General features: G+C 40.3%; 1 long non-coding RNA gene across 1 annotated transcript; it reads left to right on the top strand.

The window, feature by feature from the left end:
* The first annotated feature begins 390 nt into the window (after nucleotides 1-390).
* Nucleotides 391-27,019, top strand: LOC149917787 (uncharacterized). The gene is made up of 3 exons (XR_016466809.1): nucleotides 391-422; nucleotides 23,252-23,461; nucleotides 25,365-27,019. It is a non-coding gene; the product is annotated as an uncharacterized LOC149917787 (long non-coding RNA).
* The last annotated feature ends 912 nt before the right edge of the window (nucleotides 27,020-27,931 follow it).

Genomic DNA, 27,931 nt, shown 5'->3' with positions numbered 1-27,931 from the left:
CAGAAACCCAGCATATCCAGATCCCTCTGAAGGAGAGGACCTACCCTCAGACAGATCAGTACTTCCTCTCAGTTTGATATCACCTGCAAACTTACCGAGGGTGTACTTAATCCCCTCATCAAGGTCGTCAAAGATTTTAAACAGGAGATGTGCTGATACCAGTCCTTAGGGAACACAGCTCGTGACTCATCGTTAGCTGGATTTAACTTCATTCACCACTGTAGCAGAAATGCTAAGTGATTGATCACCTGGTAGGAAGGCAGGGCCAACCCAGGTGAGCTCAGGTGCATGCAATGCAATACACCTGAGTGACCAGAAGGTGAGAAGCCAGGATCCACCCCTTCCCAGACCTCATTTAAGGGTTGGCAGTGGAGGCAAGAGTGTTTTGCTGGAGTTCCCTGCTTACTTGAGATCCTTGGAAGGTAAGTAGCTTCTTTTCTTTGTTTTTGTGCTTGTGGCTGTTGTATTTGAGCAAATTTTCATTTGCTATAGTCTGGCATCTTGCTGCTCTGCTTTCATTGTTGGGGTTTTTGTTGTGTTATATCTACTGTTTTCTGGGCCCAGCTGTCCAGCCAGTTCTTTACCTAGCAGAGCATACCTGTCTAAGCCATAGTCTACTAGTTTTTCTAGGCAAATACTTCAAGAAACTGTGTCAAAGGCTTTATTGAAGTTGGGGTAGAGTACAGCAGCAGCCTGTCCCTCACCTTCTAGGTGGGTTACTCCTTCATGGAAGGAAGTCATATTAGTTGAGCAGGACCTGCCTTTCATGCACCCCATGCTGTCTGGGCATGGTTCTTGAGCATGGAATATATGTTTGTACTTAAGCATACAGGAATATGTGGATCCAGTAAAATGTCTGAACACTCAGGCTAGTGAAGCAAATATGTGTTTATAGAACACGTATATAGGTGGGGAGGTGGATGGAGGAAGAATAAATTAGCCTAAATGTAACATCTCTCTCTACTTGAGTTTGGAGTAAATACTCACTTTATAGCAGTATTCCTCAGTGGATTGTAATAGAAACTGGCTTGAGACAGATGACTTTGTCTTGGCCCCATCAATAGATGGCCTTGAGAATCTGGTAATACTGAGAGGTATCCCAACTCAGGGAAGATGCTGGTCACAGCTCACTGAAATCCAGGAGAACTAGAAGGGCCTTACTTTATATTACTATTTGTAGGGTCTAAACTAATTGACTTTTGTCAGGTATTCTTCAAAACTAGCTCCTTCGGATGGCAAAATATCCTGGTGCTTTTCAGCAGTTTTGTTAGTACCATAACTCATTGGATTTGCAAACGTCATATTACATATGCTCCTTAGGCCATGACCCAGGTACAGATGTATGAGACTGTGGAGATTATTGTTCCTAGGAGACAGAAGGAGAAGCAGGAGCCAAGTACAAAAAGGGGGAGTATTAACACTCTGGACTAAATTTGTAATTATCAGAGAGATGTGTCCCCTCTTGCTTATTATGAAAAAGTATTTTCTTTTTTCTTCTTTGAATTAAGTTGTGTGCCTCTGTGATTTGTATTGCTGCTGAATGAGCTGAAGCAGAAGTTCTCAGCTTCATCCACTGTGTAGCTCCTTTCATGGCACTTCAGTACCCAGTCGAGCTAATTGATAGAAAGGCAGGCTGACAAAGGATGAAGAATTAGCTTTTACAGGTGTGCTTAGTTAAGAAGTAGACACAGGCAGCTGATTGTTTTGTTAATAAACTGCTTATTGTGAAGTCTTTAAATGAAACAATCTGTGTTTTTTGGAGAATGGAGCTAAGAACTTGAACACTATGGAAACTTTTGTAAACATTAAGTCCTATGTAATCAGAAGGATAATACTATATAAATGGTCATGAAGCATGAGGTGGTTGTCATTCACTGCAGTAGTGATCTGACTGAGTTGTCTAGAATAAATCAGCAAATCTAGTGTGACTCAGTCTGCTGTAACTTCTCCCTTCTACATTTACCATTTAGTTTGGTCTCTTCTGATTTAGAATTCAGGATTTTTCACCAGTTAGCTATCTGGTTAAAATCACACTTCTGCGTAATTCTGGATTAGATAAAATCTATTTGGAGGGCACTGGGTTTGTGTTTTATTATTGCAAACAGGGTAAATGAAGGTCAGATCTGGAGCTGCTTATTTTGGAGTCACATTTGTTTGGTCACTATGGAAAGTCAAAGTCCCCTTAACAGTGAAAGTACATGTGGTACTTCCACAGATGTGAACCTTTAGACCACAACATTGCTCAAGATAAAGGAAAGCTTTCAGTATGGAGATCCAAACTGAGGAGATATTTAACTTTGCTCTTCATTTTCTCAAGAGACTTCTCCCATGCTAGAGCTCTCTAGGTTTTATCTACCATTATTTTACATCAGCTGTTATTAGAAAGTCTGAATACAGCTTCTCTGAGTTTCCAGCCCTCAGAAAAGCAAATGAGCAAAAACAGATGCAGATGTAGCTTAAAAAAAAAAAATGTAACCAACCTGTTACAGGAGAAAAGAGTTGGAGAAGAAATCAACTCTTTAAGCTTGCTGCTGTACCTGTTCAGTTGTGTAAATAGTCTGTGGGGATATAAAGCTTTCTCACTGAAGTGAGGACTCAGGCAGTGTTTTTCTCATCAGTCTTGGTACATCAGTTCTGTTAGTCCTGACACACCTTCTCAGCCCTTCCTGTTCCACCTTCCCCTCATGGCCAAAGGGCTTGGTGACTTTCCAGCAAGATGAGCCTTGCCCTCCTTCTGGGAAAATCCTATGGGAAGGTACTACCAGTTCCCTGCCCTGTTGTTCTTTCCCCAGTTAAAAAACAAATGAATGGCATCACCTCAGCATTGTACAGGCCATTTCTAGGGAAGAAGTCTCTCCTTAATTCCTTACAAACTCCAAGGGCGTGAGCTGTGTATTCCTGCAGTGCTGCCTTGTTCTGACTGTTCGTACATAGGCAGACGAAGCACCCAAGTAGAGTCATGTTGTCCTCTTTCCAGGCCTGTGTTCTTACATCTTTTTACTGCCACTCTGAGATAGCAGCCAAACCTCTGTCTCCCCAGCATTCCCACCCAGTGCATCAGTATGCTGCCTTTCCAAAATTAGGAGCTCTGACCTAGCACATTGTTCTTTGCTTATTTTGTGGGCCTGCTCCCACACTCAGAATTGTTCTGAATGATCAAGTAATGTAGTGAATAACATCTGTTTATTCTATTCCCCCCACCCCCCCCCCAATAGAATACATAAGGCTAAAATGGAATTATTCTTGCACACTATCATACATCTATTTGTCAAACAGTTCCTGAATGAGACCACAAAGTTTTGCTGCCTAAAGATGGGCCTAATCTGCATATTTCAGAAGCTGCAGTTCCTACTGCTTATCAGGCAGTTTTAGAAAGCTGTCACTTTATCTAGGTTTTCTTTTCCCAAAGGAATTTTCTCAAGGCAGAGAAATTCCCATTCTATCGAATGCCAAAGGCTGACTGAAAAAAAATAAACACTGTTAAAATAAACCTCTCTTTGAATAAAGATTTAAAAACTCAGTAGGTGTTTTTATCTGAATAAGATTAAATTACGAATTTTGTACAATGGATGTCAAACATTGGTGGTAGCAGCCAGATCCATAAAAAATTCAGAAGATATTTGGGTTCAAAGGAGACTAAATGTCTGGCATACTTAGTCAAAACTAGCATATTCCAATTCAATACCAAATGCAGCTGAATTATAGATTTGTCTATGAAATCATTGATGGAAAATTGTTATAAAATGTATTTGTTTCTACTGATGTCACAGTTCTTTGGCCTGTTTATGAAAAATATTTGCTTACAAAAACCTTCAACTTTCAAAAGTAAATAGCCAGGGTGGGGTAGTACCTTGCTGTGTGTACTACATGCAAAATACTTCAAGCATTGCTTTTTGTAGCTAGTGCATACACAGGAAGGTCATAAATACCAAAGAAAAAGTCTCTGCGTCGAAGAGCAGATCCAAATTGCTTAGAACTTTCTATTTGCCTGAATTAACTCATTTGAATGGACCAAGCTTACCAGATGATCTAGGTTATTTTATGTCTATCTCCCCTCTAATTTACTTATTTTTCCAAAGATCTTGAGTAACTTTATATTTATTTACTGTTAATGACTATTTTGGGTATTGTTATGACAGGTGTTGCAATTCCAAACAAAATACATTCCTAACCAGCAGTTTTCTATTCACAATTTGTTTGCGTCTGCCAGCCACTTTCCTCATGCATAATGCCAGCTCTTTCTCTTTGAAGCTGTCTTTCTAACACAATATGATAACATTTACATTTCTTTGTGGTGTTCTTTGCTGGGTCGAGCAACCTCTGTTCTTTCAGTCTTTTCATACTGGTGATGTGTTTTATATTTCTGATCATTCTTGACGTTCTTCTCAAACCTATGGGTCTTCTATGGATCTGTACATACCTTCAAGTATAGTGCTTAAAACTGATACGTTACTTCAGTGAAGTCCTTCTTAATGATGACAGCATGGTGCAGTTACATTGTGTGCCTCACAGGATAAGTTATTGTTCTTGCATCTATATATGCTGTTTGCTTTTATGCAACTAACTCACACTGTATGCTGAGTTTCAGCTTGTAATCCATTATCACCGTCAGATCTGCAGAAATACCTGCCTATTAACCTCCAACATGAATTCATGAAGTTTCTTACTGTTGTCTAAATTTATCATCATGGAGTTAAATCTCTCGTAGTGACTTCTTTGTTTTGTCTCTGAAGTATTTGATATTTCTTTCCAACTTTTATATCTGCTGTTCTACCATCTAGGTCATAATGAAAACTTTTAATAGTGTAAAAACATGAACAAAGTCTGGTGATATCTTGCTTGATACTTCCATTCATTTTGACAAGGAATCACTGGCAATTATTCTTTTAATAGATGAGCTCTGCATCTGCTTTAGAGTGCCTTTATTTAGGCCATATATTTTTTATCTTGCTTGCAAGTTGTGTGAGGAAGTACTAGAAGCCTTACTAAAGTCAAATTGTCATCTACTTCTCCTCTGTCCACATGATTTTCTTCAAGGAAGGATATTAAATACCTTGACACATCTTGGCTATGACAAACTTATGTAGGTTGTTATTTGACTCCTTTATTCCCAATCACTTTGAATGTTTCATGAATAATGGCATAGCATCTCTAACTTAATGTAGAAAGATCTGCTATACAGCTCAATCTATAATCTACAAGTGGTTTGTTGCTTGTATTTCAGGAGTTGGACTAGATGACCTTTAAAGGTCTCCTTCCAACTCAGGCGATTCTATGATTTTGATTCTCAGCTGAAAAACCCTATACAGGGTTTCAAATGGCAAAGTCTCTCCTGTTATCAAAATAAAAAATAGTGCTGACATGTAAATCTCTGCACTGATGTGAGAATATATCACTTTAATGTTGTGTGTACTTGTTTATACTGACCTGCTTATCTCAGGATTTATCATACAGCTGCATTTTAGTAATGTCTCTTTCAGAACAACATAGAAAGAAAAAGGAAATACTGAAAACTGCTTCTACAAAATATGCTTGTATGGAAAAGTCAAGTGTGCTTAGTGTGATTGAAAGACCTGGAAGTTGCTGTAGACAACAGTATTTGCAGCCTCTATGTTAAAGTACAGGTACTTTGAGGAAAAACTAATGGTTCCATTAAACAAATATTTCCAAGTGTGCCAGTATTACGGCTACCTTTTGAAGGCATGTTGTCTTTAGCAGTGCCACTGGCATTGTAAGCCTTTTCCATCTGACTTCTCAACACTGTAGGAAGTGTACAAATTCTTCTGTTCAGCTAAGCAACCAAAGTAACCAAGCAAATGAAAGACTAAAAATCATGCTAAAACAAGTGATTACCTACATAAATTCAGACTTATTGTTAATTTTCTCCTGTCCTTTAACATCTGTTTTTTTTGAGGGGGAGGACACTGAGCCTGAACCACATTGGAAAAGGCCTGTGTTCAAGCCCTCCTGGACATGGTTTCAGGTTGGATATCAGGAGAATGTTTTCTGAGAGGGCAGTTAGGCACAGAACAGGCTTGTCATGGCCCCAACTGCCAGAGTTCAAGAAGTGTCTGGGCAACAATCTCAGACATGGGGTTGATTTTTGGATGATCTTGTGTGGAACCAGAAGTTGGACTCAGTGATCCCTATGGGTCCCTTCAAACTAGGGATGTTCTGTGATTCTGTTGGTTTGACATGGATACATCCAGTCTTTGTCACATCACCTTGACTGATGGCCTCTCACTGGAACCTGTCACTGTCCTGTTCTGGTACAAGTATTGCAGGCTTGTGCTCTGGTCAGCAGGATCAGTGCTTGCCCTCAACTCCTGGCTCCTTTGTGAAGCAGTTGCTGACAGCCTGTGCATGACTGCTCAGTCACTTTTGGAGTGATAATCCTTCCACACATGAAGACCAACCTCTTCATCTTCAAATCCTTGAAGTCCACTGGGCAATTCTAGAGAAGCTAGTGAGTAATGGCTTATAATTACCTCTGAAAAGTAGCAGAGCTATTCATCAGGCAGTGATTTGAGTGTGTTGTGAACGCACAGGTTAGGACTCTAGCACAGCTGAGGAAATAAATTTAGGAATAGCTTTCATAAGGAGATTGCAGCACAATATTAGATGATCTAGGGACCAACACAAGATTTAAAGTTTAGAAAAAGATTCATTCACTGACATTAGTAAGTAACGTATTGCAATAATAACATATTGCACTCCAAGAATTGCAAAGCAGAACAATTATCTAATTAGAAAAATAATTGCATCATGTTTTAATTACTTAATAGCAGAGAAATTTTCATCAGGATGAAGGCTGAGAAATGTCATGAAGAATTAACAGGGAGTGCAATTTGGCTGGTATGCAGAACATTTTCCTTACTGTCATGATATTTGGAAGCATGCTTGCAACAGTTCCTCAGAGGCCTATTAAGATTCACTGCATCACCACTTCTGTAACAGGTGCCATGTGGAGGCAGGAGGCCTTGCTAGACCTAAGGAGCTCACTGCAAGAGCCGACACTTGTATTTGGCAGTACATAGGACAGCTGTTGGAGACAAAGAAAGCCCTAATCCAACAGCAAGCTAGAGAAAGTATTTCAATAAAGATACAACTTAGATTGCTACCTTTATTTGCAAACATGCTGAGTGTTGAAAATCTTAGCAGGATGGAGCACTGCAGCTCTGAGGAAACAGATCAACATGCATCTTCATGCTATTCAGAGGGACCTTGAGAGGCCATAAAGGTGGGTTTGGGTGAACCTGGTTCAACACAGCAAAGTGCGGAGTTTTGCACTTGGGCCGGAGGAATCCCAGGCATCCCTACAGACTGGAAGGAGAGGTCCTTGAGAGCAGCCCTGTGGAGAAGGACCTGGGGGTCTTGATAGATGAAAAACTTAACATGAGCCAGCAGTGTGCCCTTGCGGCTCGGAAGGCAAATGGTATCCTGGGCTCCATCAAAAGAGGGGTGGCCAGCAGGGACAGAGAGGTGATTGTCCCCCTCTGCTCTTGTGAGGCCCCATCTGGAGTACTGTGTCCAAGCGTGGAGCCCCCAGTACAAGAAAGACAGGGAGCTGTTGGAGAGGGTCCAGAGGAGAGCCACAAAGATGATTGGGGACTGGAACACCTCTCCTATGAGGACAGGCTGAGGGAGCTGGGCTTGTTCAGCCTGGAGAAAAGAAGGCTGTGGGATGACCTCATTGCAGGCTTTCAGTATCTAAAGGGAACCTACAGAGGGGAGGGCAATCAACTCTTTGAAAGGATAGATAACAGCAGGACAAGGGGGAAATGGTTTTAAGTTAAGGGAGGGAAGATTTAGGTTGGATGTCAGGTGGAAATTCTTTACAGAGAGAGTGGTGAGGTGCTGGAACAGGCTGCCCAAGGAGGTTGTGGATGCCCCGTCCCTGGAGGTGTTCAAGGCCAGGTTGGATGGGGCCCTGGGCAGCCTGGTCTAGCATTAAATGAGGAGGTTGGTGGCTCTGCATGTGGCAGGGGCATTGGAGTTTCGTGATCCTTGAGGTCCCTTCCAACTCTGGCCATTCTGTGATTCTTTTGCTATGGGGAAGGGCAGTTGCCAGGGGAGTATCCTCTCTGTGCAAGGATTTGCTACCAAGACTTGCTATCAAGGAAGCACAGGGTCTTTGAAGAAGATGGCAGATGAGGCTGGAGGAAGGCGAGCACTAAATAATTTAAGGATGAGAGTTTTCTGTGAAGGAGTCAGAAGAAGCTGTTGTAATTCGGAGAAATGCTGGATGTGCTCTTTGCCATCACAACTCAGCAGTTCCAGGACTCAGAGCATGCAGACATGCCATTATTTGGCAGATTATGACTTACAGTTCTTATGCTGTGGGAGAGTTGCACTGCAATGAACAAATATGTGATTTGGAATAAGCAGTGGGGATATACAACTTGTACAAGGCTTCATATGACCCAGTATTTTTGTGTGGGATCATTACTGGACAAACATTCCTATTTCCTGCAGACTACTTGAGAAGCAGTCTGGTTGAAGGGATGATGTTTAAAGTAGTAACTAAGACAAGAAAGCCAGGCCAACAAGAAGGCATTGTTTTAAAATAAACAGAGTGTAGGCAAAAAATGAAAACATTCAAATGACATGTCTGTGAACCAGGGTGCTTGCTTTTGCAAGACTGGTTGCAATTAACATTTGAAAAGGTTTGTGAATAATGTTTCATGCAAATATTCACTTGGGCACAGGCTTGAAAGTTATTAGTTATTCAAAAACAGCACAAGTATTTTGTCATTGCTGTCTACTGTATGTTCCTTGCTTTAATCTGTCCTTTGGTCTTAGGGCTACCAGATTTCCATAACTGGGTCACCCAGTTCTTTTTCAATTTTGCGTTCTGCTGTGAAATGAAAATTAGCACTGTCTGTCACATATATTTAGGTATTCTATGAGGAGCTTGAATGGCTGTTACAGAAAGTGGATCAGTAAGGATACCTAAAATATGTGGTAAGAAAGCTTTCAAGGAATGAATTTTTATCTGTGGATAATGTGAATTTTCACTGTCAACTGACCCTTGGAAACACAGTGTAGGATGACAGTTGCATTTTGCTAGTTGGTCGAATAAAAAGGAAAATATTACTTGATACACAGCCATGATATTAAATTCATAGAATCAAAGGATAGTGTTAAAAGGGACTTCTAAAGATTGTCTGGTCTAGTCCAACCCCCAGTTCAGTGCTTGTGTAATGAAAAACTCTGCTTGAGTGCCCATTAATAACTTTAATAAAATAACGATAGCCACTATTTAAAAATTATTTGTAACTCGGAGATACATGAGTCGTTAGGGGGGATGTATTAATTATATTGAGGTGAAGAGGTGATGGGTGACACTGAAGTATTTGGAGTTTGAACCACTAGAGGGCGCTCAAGCACCGCTTTTTAAATTACTTTTGACCCCCGTATCTATGGCTGGGCTGCTCTGCGCTGCGAATGGGGAGAAATGTTGGGGGGTCACTTCGGAACAGCCACCCCTTCTTCTATAGGGGAGCATGAAACAGCTCTTCTGACCTACACAGGGTAGTACAGCATATGCAGAGGGAATGGGGGTGATTCTTCTCAGCATCTTTTCACAATACTCTCTGCAGGTGATTTACTGTATGGCTTGCAGGGAAGGGGAAAGCTAAGAGAGGTGAGATGGAAGGGACTCAGATAAGCATGTTGGAAAACCTCTGCCATCCATTTCTTAATGGTGCTGGAAATTATGTATTTCTGAACCGAATTTGTGCTTTGTAACTGTTGCTGTAGACTCTTTTTAAGATGCATCCCTTTAAGGTGTTTATTGTATATTTGACCTCTCTGTTTTATAGGCCACTAGAATGATTTCTAAATGTTTTTTACATTGTCACTGAAGTTCTAATGGGTTTTAGGAAGAATAAGAGGTAGGGTTAGAATGGAGACTTGGAATGGCTGATCCTAAGCCAAGGTTTGGCTTCCACTGTAGCCTCTTAAAGGCAAACCAGGGTGAAGATTCGAGCCTAAGGGCCACACTTCAGCCCCACTTAAAGTGATGTCAAAATGTTCCTGATTGCAAAGGAGGTACACTTCTTCCTGAGGCCTTTGAAGTTCATCTTCTTGTCTGCTTGAATCAGTTAAGGAGTTGATAGATAAGAATCAGAAATACCTCTCTTCCAGAAGAGTATCTATGAACTCTTTGACTCTAGATAACTTCTATGATCTGAGATACCTCAAATCAGATCATCAGAGAATAGCTCGGGTTGGAAGGCACTAGGTGCTCTCTAGGCCCATCTCCCAAACCTCCAAGGTTGGACACTGCCCAACTTCTCTGGGCAGTTTGTGTTCCTATTAACAGAGCTCAGGATGCTGCTGATCTTCTTTGCTGCCTGGCACACTGTGAGCCAATGTTTACCAAGTCACTCAGGTTTCTTTCAGCAGAGCTGCTCTCCAGCTAGTTTGACTGACTTTTTTATTCTCCTACATGACAAAGCTAATATATGTATCAGAATATAAAATAACAAAGACCTTTTTGAAAATAATTCCAGCAAGTCTTAACATGCATTCCTCATCAAGAAACCCTTGGGTTTCATTGTAATTTCTAGTATGCATAAATGTATAGATCTGGACACATTCTTCAAGCTTAGAGGAGTCTTTGCATTTGCACTACTTGATTTTTAAGGCTGATGTATCATTAGTCTAATTTGCAGATTTACAAAACATCAGTGTAAGCTGCGGATACTAAACTTCTTTGGAAACCAAACTGAGCATTGATAGTTCACCTGAAGAAAAATTAGGTGGCAATCTGCATTTCCTATATGCTGCTACTTATGCTAGATTGGAAACCACCTTCTCGCAAAGCCTCCTGGCAGAGAAGACAATTTTTTTTTGTCCTCCACATTAGGATTGGAATTATTTATATTGTGGCCAGGAATTGATGCAGGACCTGTCTGTAGTAATCAAAATCAGTTCTGTATTGAATATTTAGTATCCTTGGCCTTCTTGGCATAGGGTTGGGTCAATTCTGAAAGAGAAGAGCTCAGTTTTGTACAATTGCAATCAGTGGAAGTATCCTAATGAGCTTTAGTGTCAAAGTGTGAGAACTGAATGCAAGAGTTATTGCTATCAGTAACAAATACCAGATTTTTGCCTGAGTCTTACCTTCAGGTCCTGTTAGTAATTATGTTGTGGAATACAAAACTACATTTTTTTTTAGTTTTTGTCTTCCTTTTCAGTTGCAATTCTCTTCTGTATTTTATCCACTAGGAGGCAGAAGAGAGGTTTAATGAGCATGTTCATAAAAAAAAAATTGCACACTGGCAAGATATATAGCAAGGCGACTACTGCTATTTTTCTGTGGATTCATCATCTTTGGCCTACCAAGCACTTCCATTTTCAAGGGTCCCAAAGCCTTCAGTAATGTGACCTGACATAAGAATTGCACACTGAAATCATGCTATGGCTCAGCGGTGGGCTGTGACACTTCTCAACCTCATAGGACACGCAGGGAAGAACAAATTATCTAGTTGAAACTTCAAGGGAGTTTTAAAAGGCAGGTTTGTAATTAATTGAGTTGGAATTTGGCCAAGGCAGGGACTTCAATATGTCATCTTTCCTGTCTCATTTGTGCAAACTCAGGGATAGTATAACATCCTTGTCTAGTGCTTATGCCTCTGTCACATGCAATCCCATCACTTGCCTGTAGGAAATGTCCAGCCATTTGGTTCCAGGCCAGTTTCTGCACTGCACAGCCTTTGGTGTGCGTCTGTGAATGCCTTTGTCATTGTCATCTGTGTCCCTTCTTTAGGATCCTCCACCATTGCCATGTTTTTCCACTGTAGTTAATCCCAAACCTTGAGTTAACATCCTTTCCTGCTCCCAGATTCTCTGCTGTTCTTACTTTGCATTATGCCCATTTCCTTTTGAAGAACTCCTTCATCAGCAGCATTTAGATACTGAATAACAGATGCTGTTATTTAATGCCACCATGACTGACCTATAGGCTATTAATGCTCTTTCTTACCTTCATGCTTTTATAGTATAAGTTTTTGCCTAAGTATATCTTGTTTTCCTACTTTTCCTGTAGCAGTTAAATTCCCTGAGTATATTTAAAAAGTCTGCTTTCTTTCCAAAAGGGAAATACCTTATATTATTGGTAGATGCTAAAACCCAAGTTGACTACAGTAATTTTGTCAGTTTGCAAAGATAATCAACTTTGCCTCATTTATCTGAAAACTATGCAATATCATTTGCATAATATGAAATTTGAATCTTCCTTTGTCACATGATTTAACTCATTTACTATCCTAATGTCCATTTGAAGTACGTGTAAAAAGTGTTGGTGAATTCATGGTCTTTTGTGTCATACCAGGCTGGGTTTGAATCAGTTGCTTAATTTTCTGCCAATAGCACTGCAGGGATTCCCAGCATTTATACTACCAATATGCTTACCTGACTGTTGTATCATTTGTATTCTACAATAGCTCCTTCCAAACCAAATGAAATGCTTTCATGGCATCAAGGAAGATAGCAAACACTTTTGAACCTCATTCTTCCTTTTTTCCCCATCAGCTGTAAAAATCTGAATATCTGATTAATGCAACTTCACCCTGGTCTGAAGCCACACCAGTTTTCTCTCACTGTTCTGTCTTTGCTGGCTTTGATCTGCTGACTATCGCTTTCATCAGAATTTTTCTCAGTACTGACAATAAGCTTACACCTCCATAATGATTTTGATCAGCAGGATCTCCTTTGGCTGGGTTTGGTACAGCTATTGCCTTCAGCTAGTCACCTGGTATTTTCCCTCACCCCCACAGCTGCTTGTGTTTTTGTACAAGCTCCAAAACCTTTCTCATTTTTTTTTAACTGATTCACTGTGCTGTCTGTTCTGATCCTGGCTAAGTACTTATTCAGCACTACCTTACAGGTTAATGTGTCTGTTCTTGCAAAGTGCCTTTAAATCATTCATACACAACGTGTTCATGATGCCAATGGTGTTTTTTATCATTAAAGCTTAATATATAACTAATTTCTGCTACTCACAGTAGTAAATAGAACAGGTGGTCTTGGAGGTACTTTTTTTTGACATATGAGATATAACAAGATAACTCTACTGGGAAGTGTAGTTTAATTCTTAAATTTCTGGCTGCTATGAACACTTCTAAACAATGTATGGATCATACTGTGTTAGTGCTTTGGATTTCATCCCCAGTCCCTGCACTCAAAGGATGAAGAGGTCTGAGTGGAAGGGTACTTCACAGGTCATCCTGCTGCAGATGATGGAGGAGAACTTAGGTCAGATCAGCAGTCTATTTTCTTCCATTGCAGGACTTCGGCAACAGGCAGACTTGAAATTTAGTGAGCAACTCTGAAAAGAGAAACAATAAAAGCACCACTAGGGCACACTTTTCTTAGTTTCTGTTGGTTAGTAGTCAGATGGTTAGGAAAATGTGTTTGGTTTTCCTGGAGGTGTTTGGGAATGCTTTCATTATTTGCACAAGAACTGAAAATCCAGCCTGAAGTTATTGTATATACTAGATTTTAAACATGACAGCAATGTTTTGTATGGCTTGACTGCTTATTGGGTAGAAAATAAGATCTTTGGCTATTAAAAGAAGTGCTTTTAACATCATGAAATGTTGCCTTATTTTTGTACTATGGAAACAGCGAAGTTGACTGTGACTTTGACTTTACTATGACTTCTTCTGTTATTCATTGTTATTCACATTTCTGTTACACGTTAAAAAAAAAGATTAGCATTAAGTATTTATGATTTGAATTTTAAAACCCTTCTGTGTGTTGTTCCCATAAAGATGGGTCGTTATGTTAACGGATGCACTTGAGTGCTTCCATGACAGTAAACTGTGTGGTTTCTTGTCACTGTGTTCCAGCTACAAGTTTGGCCTTAATCATATACAGCATCTTATTCCTCAACTTTTTTCTCTAACTTCTCCTATCTCCCTTTGCCTCCTTTCATTTTTATTTTTCCCTCCTTGCTTTCCCTGCCCAGCAGTGTATTTGAGGAAAATAATTTCCCTCCTTTGTATTTGTACCCAGTTTATGATATTCATTGTGCCTTTGGTGAGGCTTCTGAGTCCCTCCACTTCCCACTGCAGCAGATGTGAAGAACTTCAGCAACTTGCAGAGCAAATCCTTAGATCACTTTGGATTGTTGTCTCCACTGCATCCACAGTGTAGTACCAGTGATGAATTTGACCCGTCGAGTCTTTCAGGATGTGTAAGGCATACTTATGTTCAGCTCCCTGCAAGTAAGAAATAGCTTGAAGATTAAAAACCAACCAGCAGATGATTAAGCACCTTTTTACTCCGTATTACTCACCCTGCTTGCCCTCCTACATGAGTTACTCAGAGCTCAGTACATTTCCTTTCTCACTGTACCCCGGCACACACTGTGGCATTTGACAAAGGTTCTGTTGGGGGCATTTCCCAAAAGTAAGAGAAAAACTTGGAGGTGTTTTGCTTAACACAGATGTTTTGGTCTGCAGGGCTGCAGGCTCTGTGCTCAGGATGGCTTTGGCAAGAAAAGGGAAAAAAAAAAACAAGTTTTTGTTCTTAATTCTTTTCTCAGGCCTTTTCTCAGTTGGTTCCGTTGCTATCACTGTGAAGACTATTTTACACACCCTTGTGAAAGGCGTGTTTGGGTCTCTGTGACCGCCGATAAGGATGGTGCGGGGTGGTGGGCTCACCCCACCCACTGACCACACAGCCTTTCCCCTTCCTCTGTCTCTGCTCGCTCTTTCTGAGTTGCTGGGACATATGGGAGGAGGGATAGCTGTCTCCCCATTATCATCGCCTTGCAGAGAAAGCACTCAGCAACTTGTGCCTCAGCTTCACTGCCCATGTTTGTACCTTGTGTTTCTTTCTCTATTGTTAAGCAAGTTTATCAGCTCCTTCAGCTGCATTTTGGCAAAACAGAGCCTGTTCACTTAGCATGTTTGGCAAAGCTCAAACCTACAGCCCCATGCATGAAAAATTTGGGGGAAGATTACCTCAGGTGAGGTGCCAGCAGAGTGGCACCTGTCATTATGCTTTCAGGAGACCAGCTTGCCTTCTTGCAGCCTTTCAGCAGTCAGGGATGTTGCCAGCAATCTGTTGTCTTTTAATTCTCCATCCTTTCCTTTTTAAAAGCTTTTACTCTAAGGAAGAACCTGAAGGGAATACCATCCTTAGAGCTGGTTTCCTCTCAGCTCCCCACAGCTAGGATCAGTGGGAGCAACAGCCTGCTTCCCCTGGCTGTTCATCCTCATGGGTACCTGCAGCCTTTAAGAGGGCCCTCTTATGGGCCAGGCCTGCTGTGGTTACCCTGATATTCCCAGTAACCTGGCTCTGTGTGTTAAGTCTGTACTCCCTCCCTACACACAGCATTTTTCTGTAGCCATCCTTTCTGAGCATTCCTTGCAGTTGTCACTGCACTTTCATTGGGTAGATTTTAAGTTGTGAGTATTCTGCCTTTCTTACAGGGTTCTGTAGACTTTGTATCCTTCATGTACTTCTGGTTAAAGCATAGTGGGAAGGAAGCTGATGTTCTGCACCACATCTGCTCTTGATCTGGAACCACATAAGAACATAATTAACTGAGATTTTGTGCAGCCCTATAGTGTTTTGCCAGAATATTTCTATGTTATAAGGACTAGGCTTCTGTCTGCAAATATTCCAGGCTAGCAACTGCTTTGTGGCATGTCTAGAGGAATAGGGGTACATGATGATAGATAAGAAGCTTGGGGAACAAGGAAGGAGCTGAAACATGTCTGAAGTGATATGAATGTTTCCTTACATAGAAAAATCTCTCCCCTTTAGCTTACAGCAAATATTGTTGTATTCTCAAGGGAGCTCTCTTAAGTTAACATTGACTGCACAGTTTGTGTGTAGACCAATTCATGTGGGTGTATTTCCTGTTGCCTTATATAACCATCAGAAGGCGATCTATTTTACCATATGTTTATACACATTAGCTTGCATTAAAGAACATTTATTTTGTTCTGAGGTTTAACACTAAGTAGTCTTTCAAGTAGTCCTACAATTGGGCAGATGGTTAATAGCTAGGGACAAGTCTAACATTGAAGAAAAGACATTTACAAAGTAATTTTGGAGAACCTGACAAGAATCTGTTGCAACTGATTAGTAACTGTATTTTCCTACGCTTTGGATAGATCTGGTTGTATTGAGAAGTCTCTATGGACTTGATTTAACAAAGGCAAGATAAATCTGACCCTGCATATTTTTTGATATTGAAGTTAGCTTTTTACTCAGTTATCTTGCCCAGAAAAGACTGATTTTGTTTTTCCCTAAGCTGAATGGTAACCCACCTGGGATCATATCTTTTATCCAGGTATGCCCATTTTTTTTCCCCTTTGTATTACCAAGGACTTTGATTTATTGTGCCTCTGCCCTTTCTGAGTTAATGTTATTATCTTGAAAGAAGATTTTCCTGATTAGTTACCATAATAAACAAAGGTTTCATTTGCAAATCTGCCTTGGGTTATTATAGACATTAAACATATTCAGATCCCTAATGCTCATGATTTATTATGAATGGGAATGTCTATAGGATGCATAGCTAGCAAATTTAGAGGGAAAAAGATCTAGCCAAATTAGGTTGGTGAAACTAAGTAGATTGGAATGGTGATAGATGCTGAAATGCAAATGTTATTTCTGGTATTCTAAAGAGTAAGGAGAATCTCATTAAATAGTTCCCCCAAAGCTTCACTGTTTATTTAAAATATGGCGACTTGTTAGGAACAGTCTCTCAGTCTTGGTGGTACTGCTGTTGTACAGTACTGGCTCATCTCTCAGAAAACTGTTTGAAGAAGGTTAAAGATTTTGACTGTTTAGGTAACGTATGGCACCAATAGCAAGTGGGAAGCATTTCTGGGTCATACTATTGAATCAAGCCCTGCAGATGCCAAATAAGATGCTTCTGAGATGGAGAATGACCTTGTCCCTATCTAACATGCAGAATGGGGGGTTGGTACCAGGCAATCATCCTTTGGATACCTCAGTGGAAAGGAGAAGTCACAGCTACTGTCTTATTCTAAATAAGAAGGACATGTTTCGTTGTGCAGTCTGGGCCTCTGTGCACGTGATGATGATATGAAGTGGCTCAACAGACTGTTATTGCATCTTTTCCAACTTGGAGACAGTTCAGACAGTATGTGGGATATTTGAGTCTACTTGTACTAAAAATCGCTCCCTTTCATCTTCCCAAAACCCTGAGCTAGCTCCAAGAGATGCTGACTGCAGACTGGGTCAGTGAGATCTCAAGTGAGACAGCTGCTGGATTTATCATTTATCTACCTTTTTTTTAATGGCTTGAAGTTACATGGTTGCAGTATGGCAAAAGAATGAGACATATCTAGGTTTTCCTGTGGTACTTTGTTTGCACAATTTTCATATAAATATCAAAACAAATTCTGGAAAGCCCTGCTGATATTCTTGATGCTTTTGTTTCTTCATTATTTTATCAAGCATCTAATTAATTTTCTTTTGGATTAAAGCTTGGCTGTGTTTTTCCTTTGAGCTGTAGCCATAATCTTTTTTTTTTTAAGTTTTGAAAGTGTAATTCCATATTTACAGCAGTAATTTTAAAGGAAAAATTGAGTCTTGAACCTTCAGAAACTGGAAAAAGCATTGCATATTTCAAATCCAAACCTAAGTCTGTACTTAGAGCTTTCTTCACCTTCAAAATTGTAACATAAAATGCGAATATTTTTGTTTTAATTTTAAAAAAATTGGTTTTTGCTAAGCCAAAAATCCAAAAATGCTAACATTCTGGTGGACACTTCTAACAATGAAATTGTAAGAGAATTTCTTTAACAAATTCTTGCTTTTTACCTTCAGCACAAAATATGAGGACAGTCCATTGAAGTAAATTAAAATGAAGAATAGCAGTGTGGTATAAAGTATTCAGTGTTTTGCTAGTTGAACTTGTGTGTGTGTGTGTATATATGCAGTGTATATATATGCACACAGATGTATATGGTCATGGCACTAAGGGGTGTAGGTGGACATCTGGCTGGCCGCCTACCCCACCAGTGTCTGCTGGGAGTAATCCTGGGGAAAATACCATACTGGTCAGCTCTACTTGTTTTTTCAAATAATATTTAATAAGTAATGTTCTTCCTGACAAACCACATTTTCCATTCACTCCTATGACCTTCTTCATAATTTTACCTCAGTGTGGGCTCCAGTGTGACAGGTGCTGTAAAAACTCCTGTATGAAATGGATCCCTTCCAAAGAGTTTCCAAGGACAAGCCAGAGGAAGGTGGTAGAAGGGAAGCAGCACATCATTTGACTACACAAATGGAAAACTTCCACAGGCAGATGAGGCAGTCTTCCTTAGAGCACCCTGGGAACCTCTGGCACAGCCAATACTTGAATTAGTATCTTCCCAAGTCCTTCAAAGACCATCCTTCCTCATCCCATCAGTTGATTTTTCTAGTCCAAAGCTGGTGGAAAGAACACTTTGATTTTAGTGTTTTTTGAACAGAATCCCAAATACAAAAAAATCTTTTTTTTTTCTCAGCAAAGTAAAGGTAAGACCTTATCCAGTGTAGAAAAGAATGCTAACCTCAACTGGCACTTAGAAGTTCAGTTAAAGCAGGTAACTGGGAGATCTGTACCCTTCCTGGCAGTCAGTGCATTAAGGAAGGGAATTTTTTTGCCATTTCTCATTATTAGCCATGTCTCGCACTTAATTCATTGGTGCCATCATTGTCTCTTTTAATATCTGTGGTTTTAATTGAGGCATGGCTTTGTTTTAAGTGATATCTTATTTGTATAAAGAGTACTTAAAGGACAGTCTATTTTTCTTGGCAAATTTTTTGATGCTATTCTTGCAAATCTAATACAAAGACTTGAACATCAGATATGCAATGCTGCTTCTACGCTTATCCCCCTCAGGATTATTATAGAGTGGAAAGTTTTCAGACAGATTTTCAGAGTTGAAATAAGACATCACAGCTGTCACAGTACCATCAATACCATTCAGCTTCATCATGTGTAAAATAGCCTGAGCATATGGTGAGAATCTGCAGTGACTGCAATGAAATTGCATCAGCCATAAATTTAGGCCATTAGTTTCACCTCTTGCTATGAGGAGATCCTAATGTATTGATTTTGCATTTTTATCATTCCCACTGAGGCAGTAACCAGAAACTAGCTGAGATAGAAGCTGAAGTTTGTAACGTGCATTTCCAAGAAAAGTAGAGGCACATGTTCTTTTCCACTGTTCTATTTCTGTTTTAGTCCTTGTGCTTTTGAAACATCCAATACATTTGGCAGAAAACTCCAAACACTAGAACCAAACCCAGACCCCAAGGTTGGTGCTAAGTTTTCTTTTGAAACCTCCCAGTCGAAGTTCTGCCATGGCAGTCAGACTTCTGTAAGCCTATGAAGCCTTCATGGAAAGACTTCAAAGCCAGTGTTTACAAAGCATATTGAAATGCCCATATTAAGTCTGTTTGGATATTAGCTAATTTATTCTCAGGAGCGAAGTCTACACTGATGAAGTAATCCTGGGTAGTTGGGCATCTTGAATGTCGTCTTGGACACATAATTATCTGACTGATATGCTCAAAGTTCATTTTTATATATTCAAAATTCATTTTTTGGATCTTAAAAAAAAATCTTGTGAATTTTACTAGCTAAGTTTTTCACATCATTTGAGATTATTTTGCATATTTGAAAGCTTAGACATCAAAATTAACATATGCAAGAGTACTTTTCATCCAGTGTGTGTTTAGCATGCTTATTATCTAGTCTGGGTAACCACTGTTATTTAGTATTTATCCAGTCTTGTTTTGTGTTCACCTGTTCCATTCTGTCTGATACTGCTGTGAAAGCTCCTCAAATCAAAGTCAGTCTGCTTGCTGTGTGCTTACACAGGGCCAGCTACAGTGGAGTCTTGGTTCCTACATGAGATTTTAGTTCCTTCCATAATTTCAAATGCAGCAAACAGTAGACCTGACTATAGGAACAGAAATTTCTGTCCCATCCAGGGTATGATTTTCACTGTGGGATGCATACAGAAGTCAGCCTGCAAACCTTCCATGCTCAGCCTCAGAGATGGCTGATTGACAGCCATAAAAGGGAATGGTGAGAGAAGTTGTTACAAGTGGCATTTTCTTGTCATATCATGAGCTTCTCTTCTATCAAATCAAAGAAGAACAAATGGTCCATTTGTTGCTGAGATGCTGCACATCTGTGGCTGTGTCTAATCAGAGTTAATTATGAAGAGCTGAGTCTCTGTAATGCTCCTGGTCCCTGGGCTCTGAAGGACCCATTGCTTTATTCTATAGCTTCTATTGCCAATTTCTGTAGCCGCCTATTATCAAGCACCAAAAGGTAGAGATTGTACAGGGTTCCTGGCAAGCAGCACAAAGTATCCCAGCTTAATTCTAAAGCAACGCCTAATCAGGGTATCCCAGGAAGGAGCTTTGCAATAGCTCTTGCAAGGGTAATGAGGACAGTTTTCATAGCTATGGCATCTTGAGCCAAGCAAAATGCAAGCAGTCTGGTTTATTCTTTGCTGGTAAGAAAGACCATGAAAGAGTGGGTAAGGCAGCTCCAAACTGAAAAGGAGTTTTTCTGGGAGAAGGATTGCACCAAGATGGGAGGTGGGATTAACAGCAGTGTTTGTTGTTTTATCATAGCAAGACTAATAGATAAATTCTATTAGTTGTGGAGTGCTGTTGTGAAAGAATACAGATCATGGCCTGAACAGGTGATTAGCCCATAAGAAAGGGTTTGTGTGAGCTTGTTAGTAAGCTGTCTTTAGCTTCTGCAGAAGAAACTTGTTTGTGACAAACTGCTGCCTAGCTATAAGCAAGTCTCCTTGCTTTTTGTGAGTGACTGCTTGCTTTGATATGTGGCTGTCTCCTACTGCTATATATATATTTATATAGTCACAGTACTAAGGGGTGTAGGTGGACATCTGACTGGCCGCCTACCCCACCAGTATCTGCTGGGAGTAATCCAGAGCAGATACTATACTGGTCAGCTGCTAGTTGGTACCAAGAACTTGGTAGAGACCAACCAACAGGCTGCTCCCAGTAACGTGAGTACCTTTCTATGAAACTGGTGAACCTTAACATAGAAGCACTGGCACTTCTGCATTGCAGCTGTTTTGTTTGGCAAATACAGGAAGCAGTTTACATGGCTACGCAGTGCTCTGGTTCACAGTCCTTCTGAAATAGTGTTATTGTAGCGGGATAATACTGATTAAGGATAGTTCCCTGAGGAAGGAGGGCCTTTTGATGACTGAGTCATTTCCTTTCTCTGTTCTACTTCAGTGAGATAGGGCTTCTCTCACCACAGACACACACACACACCCTTTGTATCCAGAGGGTTCTCCAGCAAGGAGGTGAGAAGCACATGCTTCAGCCTCAGCACCGAGATGCCTGGGTGCACAGGAAACGTGCCAGGAGTCCAAGCAAACTGTGCCACGTTTCTGGTGCCACATTTCTGACTTCATTTCTGCAGTCAGTTACCCACCAAAATGGGTCAATGAGGTGTTTAAATATTATCTCCCATGTTCATGCTATGGGGCAGGAGTAGAGCTAGGAACAGAACTAGGGAGGAAATGCCACAGTGAATTCAACAGATTTCAGTGCATCTCACAAATTTTAGCTATATGGTGAGCCTGTTTTTCACCAGACCTTCTGGTTGCCAGTACGCTTCCAGAACTACAGACCAGTACTGTTTTTAGTAAAATCACTATGCTGGAATAACCTTTTGTGAGGGTAAGACTTGAAGAATGAGCCTCTTAAATTGACATCATAATTAAGTAAATTAGTTCTGTCATTGAGGAAATGTTGGGCCAAATGGCATGATGCTCAATATGGTAAGACCAGCGTAAAAACTAAGCTCAAAGTGCAAGTTTAAGAAAGACTGAACCACCAGTACATTAACTTCAAGCACTGGCACTGTTTCTCACCCAGTGTTGCAAGACCACAGTTGTATATTTCTGAGATGCACTGGACTCATAAGTGAAATTGCTACCTTACAAGATGATGCACTTAGCAGGGTAAATCAGTGCAATTTCATTCCACTTCTTTAGCAAACTACCACAGCCCCATCCTAGTAAGGCTGCCTAATGTGAGAAGGCCATATATTTCCAACCCCCTAAGCTCTCATTTTGTTCTTGTGCTAATTTGCCTAATTCATTTGAATATAGGCATGGATTTACCAGCTAGGCAAAGATGGCTCTAGCAACATCTTTGCAAGCCACTGAAGGACAGCCTGCTGCTTGTGGAAGGAGCAAGGCCTTTGGCCAAAGTCACTAGCTGCAATAATATGGATTACTGAAAATAAATCAGTAAAAGCAAGTGCTGTTCACACCTAATTATAGATGTGGAGGTAAAATATTCCAAGTTCAATTACAATTGATGAGCATGAACAAAATCCCATCTCCCAGCCCATGCAAGCGACAGGGAATCTTGATCACATAGGATGGTAGTAGATAAGAACAACTCTTTGCCTCTCTTCTCTTTGATTTTTGTCATGTGCTGCTATGAAAGGTGGCTGAATGACCTCGAATGTAACCATAGACTTGCACAAAAATGTTGCTGTTATCACTTCTCAGCTAAAACTGGATTCTTCTAAATGTTTTCCCTTTTGAGGTACAATAATTGCTCTACGATTAGGCAGGAAACTGTACCACCATTATTGCTTTAAAGGAGCCAGTGTTATCAGAAAACAACACATCAGGGCCTGTCCTCACAGGAAGGAAATCATAAGTAATCAGCAGTGCTATAATCCAATTGGCTGCTGCTCCCTTTTCATGGACAGGGCAGAGTGCAGAAAAATGCTTTAGGACTTCTGTGGCAAAAGGATTTTAAAAGAGTCCTGGCTGCTCTTTGCCTCCCTCTCAATCTTTTCTAAATATTTCAGTATTCCCTCAACAAAGCATATTAAAAAAAAAATTGATAAGTTTGCAGGACCCTTCCATAGAAAGGATGTTTTGCAAACTGGTGCTATAACTTTCCTGAGAGCACCACCAATTTACACTGGTGAATTGACCAGGAACTCTATGCCCATTGATCCATATATAAATATACCCACCCACACCTATATATATACAGTCATCCACCCAGACCAATGTGAAATACTTACATCTGTGTTATGTAGTGAGAGCCAGCCTGCTCTCAACGTGTTCTACAAAAGAAAACAAATGCTGATTTGATTAATAAAACAGAATCTGACTGGAAATCTCCTCTTTGAAGCTAAATTCTACATAAGTGCTGTTTTGTTCTGCATTTGCAGGCTGTGTATGTGGGGATTCATAGCGATTTGCAGAGATGCGGTCTCCTGTTCATCCATCCAAGTTGCTCTGTGTCTTCAGGTCATCTGATTATTTTGTTTTTTAGTCTAGCTGTGCAAGTCAAAGATACTAGTAATTCTGAAAAACTGCTGACTCTACAGATAATGTTCAATTTGATGACAAATGCACCACGTGTTCCCACAGTTGAAGAGGTATGGTCACTCCTCACTCCTGACAGTATCAATGTGATGCTGAGGTACACCACTGAAGCCTCAGTCCCACAGTGGTCTGGGAAAGGCAGCTTTATAGAGTGGTAAAAAAAGAAATCAATCTTTAGGGCCAGCTATGTGAGGAAAATGTCAGATATTAATTGAAGAAGACAAAGCAGTGTTATAGAACTTATTGCAGTGTCAGCACCCTGAAAGTATCTGTTTGATAAAAGACCCCAAATAACAATTTGAACCCTTCCGAGAGTTTTGATGTCTGCTGAGAGCTATATTGAAGATCTTTTCAAAGAAGAGGTTCCTTAATGCTTTAACATCCTTGTTTAGCAGGACTAGCATCAGAGAGTGAGCTTCTATTTATTTGTTGGACTGTTAGAATAGGACCCCAAGACTGGAGTACTGCCTGAGCCTCTTGGACCTGCAACATGTTACTGGCAGGACTCCCTGAATTCTCAGCACTACATGCAGAATTCTACCACTGTCCAAAACAAGCTGCTTCTGATGATGTGGAAAGGGAGCACAGGATGAAGTTGAGGGCCAGCAGTTCAGAGAGGGCTTCTCTCCCTAGAGCAGAGGTGGGGATTTCTAGGTATCAGCCTGATCAGGTGGGCCTGAGCATTTGGGTGGTGGTGAAGGATAAGCTGCCTGTGCAAACAAATGCAGAACAGCCTTGCAGAGGAGTGGTTTAGTAGCTGTTTCTATTCAACTGAGTTTGACCTCAGCACAGTCCTTCTGACAGTGATGGATCAGAAAAGGAAATAATAAAATAATAACAATAATAATGGGTGAATGAGCCATTTTTGGGAAGTTGCAATATTTTGCTGTTTTGTGAGTCAATTAACAAAAGAAAAATGTCAGCCTTGAACTGAGAAAAAAGCCTGGAAAATCAGATAGCACTGGGAAGAAAGCTCACAGGTTTTTATACTTCTCAGGCCACAGGCATAGAATTATTTGTCTTATCTCTTCCTTTCCTGCTTATTCTTAACTTGTACTAGATGTGTAAGTGCCCAGTGCTTCATGGTGCCCTAATGGTAGCATGGTGTGAAGTGAGCAAAGGGATGCAGTTGAATCACACCATCCTTCACATCCTCTTAGCTTCCATTTGAGAAACTCAGAATGCTGAGAGTTCATAGATATATACTCCAAAGAGCCGAAGTAAGAACATCCTTTTCACCAGAGTCACAATTTCCGCATTTGGTCTGATTTTGGGGTCATTGTCCTTCAGACCTTAGTGAAAGGCTTTTACTTCAAAGAGTGTTGTGAGTACTGAGTTGCTTTTACATCTCAGCTGCTCTCCCTGAGATGACTTTTGTCAGTTTGGTTGTTTGGTTTAGTAGTAATGTTTTTAAATTGAAACCTCAGTGCCCACAAGGCACATAATACAAGAGGCTTTTAAAAGCCAGAGGATAAATAAAACACAACCTTGAATAAACAACAGGCTTTTGTCCTTGTTTCCTTCCCTTCCTTAATGGATGCTGATAAACTATCTGAATTTCTCAGTATATTAATGCCACTATGACAGTAATAGGAAACCCACAACCTCACAATAGCAATGATTTGACCAAATCATTAGCTTTTAGACAAGCAATTACTTCATTCAAGATGTTTTGTAGGTTACTGTGGTCTTTCCAGGTTGCTCTTTTCTCTACCCCATCACTATTTCAGTAGCATGCATTTATCAAAGAAAACTACTAGGCTCACTCTGGGCTAATATATTTTATGGAAAAATATCATGTTTGACCAGGTAAGCACTTATGTTCTGCTTCATTACTGATCTTATAGTATCAAGGTAGCCCAGGAAATAATACTATTTATTGTCTGCATCAAAACATTTCAGACTGATCAACAGAAGTATGAACAGGTGTTTATTTTTTTGGGTTTTTCTATGCAGTGAACCAACAAAGTAAAGACATTCTTCTCAGAGCCTAGGAGCATACTTCTGTGAAAAACAAGAGAACTTGGAGGAGCACTCTCAGGAGATACCATCTATGCCTTACATGGAATACCACGTCAAGTGTAGGCTGTGTCACTCCTCCTGTCATCAAGCACTACAGCTCTGATTACTGTGCATAGTAATTTATGTATTTCTATTTGTTAATCATGGAAGAAGCCTGGGAATTACTATATGAAGGAGACTGGAATTTCTTACCTGCATTTCTGTCCCTTTCTTTATGATTATGTGGATGAGGATAGAAAATTCCCCTCGCCTGAGAACAGTTACAGACCTACAGCCATGGTGCTTTCAGCTTTTCCGTGCCAGGTGCGAGATCCGTTGTGCCAGCAGCTCATGGCTCCAGCACTAACATAGATAATTCTATGCTGCTGATGCTAAACAAATGCCAAAACCTGTACTTATCTCTGAAAGAAGGTAACAAGTGTAGAAGCTTCTTTCAGTGTCTCACTGGCAGTGTGATCAGCGAGGCATCATTTTCTGTACCTGCTTTTTGTGCCTTTCATCATGTGTTTACCATGGTCATACCCAACCCCTCCTTTGGCAGTGCAGGAATTGCAATGTCAGTGAAAATCAAGCTTGTATGTTAAGGCGATGAAAAAACAAAATCAGCAGGGAAATTCCCTTCAAGATATTCATATGCCTCCTTTCTGCTGAAGTAGATTGGTGCCTGTATCCAGGATTTCTGCTTTTCTGAGCTATCATCTGAGTTCACCTTCCCCATTTGTTCTCTAGACTGTATACTGGGGCAAGTCAAAACAAACTGATCACCCACCCAAACTTTTGTTTTGAGAACATTCCCAGAGCAAGTCACACCCAATTCATTTTTCTTTTTGAAGGTCTCTAAACAAAACAGGCTATGGTTGATAACATAAATGCACAGAGGCGGACACACCACTGAATGTGCCTGGAAAGAGGCAGCAAGTAAAACACACTTGCAGAAAAATGCAACTTCAGGCAAGTCAGGACACAGACAGCATTCATTTTGCATGTCTGCACTTAATGTTTATTGCTTGGCAATGGGCTGCATAATAGAAAAATTGTTTATCCTCTATATTGATCTATTCACTTCTGCTTATTTCATGGCATGTATAACTTTCAACCGAAGTAATAAAGCAGGCTAATTCACAAAAAAAATAAAATATATTACAAACAAAATTACTACATATTCAGGAATGAAAAAACAGAATTCAGAGACAAGTGAAAAGCATAATATCTTGTTATGAGAAGAGCAGATGAGCATTGTACTAAAAAGCAGTAATATCTGTCCAGCCATTTGGATTTGAATCCTTTCCTCACATGTTGAAAAAGAAAAACATCAGATGTTACATCATGAGAAACTCAGTTTCTGAACATCCGTGTTCAGCAGAATATGGATTTTGATATAAAAAAGAAAATAGTAGAGGTTTATTGAAATGTGAGTGTCTAGAATAAAAAGGAAAATAACTCAGTTTCTTTACATATGTGAAAAGCTCAAAAAAAGAGATCTGTAACCTAAGTTGAATATATATTTCAATTGTGAAAGCAGTTCATAACTGTGAATTGTAAAGTTTTGATAAAAATTTAAAAAAAATAATAATAAATGAAATGTTGGGAATGGCACTCAAAAGTCAGAAATCTTCCATCATCCATTGCTTTCTGAATTTCCACACTTACCATAGCAAAGTAGCAGTAGACTGAGGGATGGGGTCATTCCTGAGTGTTGGGGACCCATTGAGAACCAAAAGTCTGGAGCTGGGCCCTCTCAGTTCCACACCTTTTCTTTGCTTAGAAAGGTGGATGCCCCACATGCTGTAGGCATCCAGGGCCAGGCTGGATGTGGCTCCAGGCAACCTGGTCTAGTGGTTGGCAACCCTGCACATAGCAGGGGGTTGAAACTAGATCATCTTTAAGGTCTTTTCAGCCCAGGCTATTCTTTGATGATTCTATGATTCTTTTTGCCTTCTACGCACATTCTGGACTTTGCAGAGTGCCCTGAGTTTTTCCCTGGGTGCTAATAGTCCACAGTGTGACAAGGGATCAGGTTGTTTACAAGTAAATCTGGCTGAGTTTTGATAAATTCTCTCAGTTGTAATGATGGGGAGAAAAATATTGTTCATGGGCTACGTAAACAATTTTAATTGGCTCAGCAGCCCAAAATGTGCTTTTTTTGTTTGACTGCCAAGGTTGCTTTCTCTCTTGCTAATTATGTTTCTCTTCAGCTTTTAGTAAAAACAGGAAATAAGACATCCATTACTTGAATGACAAATTTTCAACAAGCCAACATTTCAACATCCATTGTGTAATTTCCGACCTAGGGCCAGCTAGGAGCTAAGTGTCTTTAGAACTGTATGTCTCCTCATACCACGGTCTGATTGGCCCCATGTGCTGCTAAACAATAGCACGCTACGTTTGTGCTTCTGAAACATGGTCCAGAGGCCTTTCCCAGTGGGTACTGGAGATAGATATACCCCAGTGTGTGTCTGATGTTGATTTCCTCTGCTGTGGATGTCTTACTAGGGTCTGTC

The sequence above is a fragment of the Phasianus colchicus genome, chromosome 5, assembly GCF_987193195.1.
Source record: "Phasianus colchicus chromosome 5, bPhaCol1.hap1.1, whole genome shotgun sequence".
Taxonomy (NCBI): Eukaryota; Metazoa; Chordata; class Aves; order Galliformes; family Phasianidae; genus Phasianus; species Phasianus colchicus.
Note: the sequence above shows the minus strand (reverse complement) of the source record. Positions and strands in the feature narration are given on the sequence as shown.